Source organism: Arachis hypogaea, chromosome 19, assembly GCF_003086295.3.
Source record: "Arachis hypogaea cultivar Tifrunner chromosome 19, arahy.Tifrunner.gnm2.J5K5, whole genome shotgun sequence".
NCBI classification, from domain to species: Eukaryota; Viridiplantae; Streptophyta; class Magnoliopsida; order Fabales; family Fabaceae; genus Arachis; species Arachis hypogaea.
In genome coordinates this window covers 119475938-119479426 of record NC_092054.1, presented here as the reverse complement: position 1 = coordinate 119479426, position 3489 = coordinate 119475938, and the positions used below count along the sequence as shown (strand labels likewise).

The window sequence follows — 3489 nt, the reverse complement described above, 5'->3', positions numbered from 1 at the left end:
CTTCTTCATAGGCGTCCCATTGATTACAGGATTCCTTTCAGAAGTGTACATAAACTGGTTATTAGCAACCATGTCAATGAGTTCTTGAGCTTCTGCAGGCGTTTTCTTTAGGTGAATGGATCCACCTGCAGAGGTGTCCGGTGACATCTTTGATAGCTCAGATAAACCATCATAGAATATATCCAGGATGGTCCATTCTGAAAGCATGTCAGAAGGACACTTTTTGGTCAACTGTTTGTATCTTTCCCAAGCTTCATAGAGAGATTCACCTTCTTTCTGTCTGAAGGTTTGAACATCAGCTCTAAGCTTGCTCAGCTTTTGAGGAGGAAAGTACTTGGCTAAGAAAGCCGTGACCAGCTTATCCCAAGAGTTCAGGCTGTCTTTGGGTTGAGAATCCAACCATAATCTAGCTCTGTCTCTTACAGCAAAAGGGAAAAGCATGAGCCTGTAGACTTCAGGATCTACTCCATTAGTCTTAACAGTATCACATATTTGCAAGAATTCAGTTAAGAACTGAAAAGGATCTTCAGATGGAAGTCCATGAAACTTGCAGTTCTGCTGCATCAGAGAAACTAATTGAGGTTTCAGCTCAAAGTTGTTTGCTCCAATGGCAGGAATGGAGATGCTTCTTCCATGTAAATTGGAATTAGGTGCAGTAAAGTCACCAAGCATCCTCCTTGCATTATTATTATTTTCGGCTGCCATCTCCTCTGCCTGTTCAAAAATTTCTGAAAGGTTATCTCTGGATTGTTGTATTTTAGCTTCTCTTAATTTTCTCTTCAGAGTCCTTTCAGGTTCTGGATCTGCTTCCACAAGAATGTTCTTATCCTTGCTCCTGCTCATATGACAAGGAAGAATGGCCAGAAAAATGATAATAATAATAGAGATCCTTTATACCACAGTATAGGGATCCCTTTGTGAGTGGAAGAGAAGGGGGAGACAAGGAATGTGATGTAAAGGAAGAAATGCAACTGTACGAATGGAAGAGATGTGAGATGAGATGTTAGGATATGAATGAATAAATAGAATAGGATGAGAGAGAGAGAGGGAATTTTCGAAAATTATTTTTGAAAAGGAGTTAGTGATTTTTGAAAATTGGTTTTTGAAAATGTGTTAGTAATTTTCGAAAATTAAGATTTAAAAATTAAAATAATTAATAAATTAAAAAGAAATTTTGCAAAAGGGGAGAGATATTTTCGAAAAATGAGAGAGAGAGAGTTAGTTAGGTGGTTTTGAAAAAGTTAAGAAACAAACAAAAAGTTAGTTAGTTAGTTGAAACAAATTTTGAAAAGATAGGAAGTTAGGAAGTTAGAAAAGATATTTTGAAAAGATATTTTTGAAAAAGATAAGATAAGAAGATATTTTTGAAAAGATATGATTGAAATTAGTTTTGAAAAAGATTTGATTTTTAAAATCACAAGATATGATTCTAGAATTTAAAGTTTGAATCTTTCTTAACAAGCAAGTAACAAACTTCAAATTTTTGAATCAAAACATTAATTGATTATGTTATTTTCGAAAATTTGATATAAAAATAAGAAAAAGATTTTTGAAAAATATTTTTGGAATTTTTGAAAATAACTAAAAATTTTGAAAAAGATTTGATTTTTGAAAAAGATTTTGAAAAAGATAAGATTTTCAAATTGAAAATTTGATTTGACTCATGAGAAACAATTTGATTTAAAAAATTTTTGAAAAAGTCAATCCAAATTTTCGAATTTGATGAGAGAAAAAGGGAAAGATATTTTTTTGATTTTTGAAATTTTTATGAAAAACATGAAAATTATGCAATGCATGAAATTTTTAGATCAAAACATGTGATGCATGCAAGAATGCTATGAATATTAAGATGAACACCAAGAATACTTTGAATGTCAAGATGAACATCAAGAACATATTTTTGAAAAAATTTTTAATGCAAAGAAAACATGCAAGACACCAAACTTAGAAATCTTTCATGTTTAGACTCTAAGAAACGAAAAATGCATATGAAAAACAATAAAAGACACAAAACAAAAAATCATCAAGATCAAACAAGAAGACTTACCAAGAACAACTTGAAGATCATGAAGAACACTATGAATGCATGATATTTTCGAAAAAAATGCAAGATGCATATGCAAGTGACACCAAACTTATGATACGACTCAAGACTCAAACAAGAAACAAAAAATATTTTTGAAATTTTTTTTTTATGATTTTCTAATGTTTTTGGATTTTTATTTTATATTTTTCGAAAATTAAAAGGAAAAATGAGGATTCCAAAATTTTTAATATGAATTCCAGGAATCTTGCCATGTTAGTCTAAAGCTTCAGTCCAGGAATTAGACATGGCTCACTAGCCAGCCAAGCTTTCAAAGAAAGCTCCAGTCCAAAACACTAGACATGGCCAATGGCCAGCCAAGCTTTAGCATGTAAATCAGAAACAGTAGCAGGTGGATTAACTCCAACTAGCTTGCTCTTGATAACAAATTGCTGCCTCAGTCCAAATAAATTTAGACATGGCTTTACAGCCAGCCAGGCTTCAACATATAATTACATGGGCTGGAGTGATTAGTTGAATACCAATCCCAAAGTAGTTTGGGTATGGCTTTACAGCCAGATATGATTCAACATATTTCATGAAACACTAGAATTCATTCTTAAAAATCTTGAATAAAATTTTTGAAAACATTTTTATTTTTTTCGAAAACAGATGAGAAAATTTTAGAAATATTTTTGAAAAATTTTTGAAAAGAAAATAAAATAAAAAGAAAATTACCTAATCTGAGCAACAAGATGAACCGTCAGTTGTCCAAACTCGAACAATCCCCGGCAACGGCGCCAAAAACTTGGTGCTGTTGCCGGATCAAAAGGGAATCTGGCACTGATGTTACCGGACCAAAAGCTTGCCGAAAACTCAAACAATCCCCGGCAACGGCGCCAAAAACTTGGTGCATGAAATTGTGATCACATTAATGTAGTACTCTTTGTTATTGTATGGAATCATTATTATGGCTCTTTACTATGTGTGGACACAACTCCGTTCAACTAACCAGCAAGTGTACTGGGTCGTCCAAGTAATAAACCTTACGTGAGTAAGGGTCGATCCCACAGAGATTGTTGGCTTGAAGCAAGCTATGGTCACCTTGTAAATCTTAGTCAGGCAGATATAAAGTGATAATGGTGTTTTCGAATATTATATAGTAAGATAGGGATAGAGGTACTTATGTAGATTCATTGGCAGGGATTTCAGATAAGCGAATGGAGATGCTTTTCGTTCCTCTGAACCTCTGCTTTCCTGCTATCTTCATCCAATCAGTCTTACTCCTTTCCATGGCTGGCTGTATGCAAGGGCATCACCGTTGTCAGTGGCTACATCCCCTCCTCTCAGTGAATCATATGCTCACGCACCCTGTCACGGCACGGCTATTCATCTGTCGGTTCTCGATCATGCTGGAATAGGATTCACCCTCCTTTTGCGTCTGTCACTAACGCCCAGCACTCGCG

General features: G+C 34.4%; 1 non-coding gene across 1 annotated transcript; it reads left to right on the top strand.

The window, feature by feature from the left end:
* Positions 1-201: 201 nt before the first annotated feature.
* Positions 202-309, top strand: LOC112781656 (small nucleolar RNA R71). The gene has a single exon (XR_003192420.1). It is a non-coding gene; the product is annotated as a small nucleolar RNA R71 (small nucleolar RNA).
* The last annotated feature ends 3180 nt before the right edge of the window (positions 310-3489 follow it).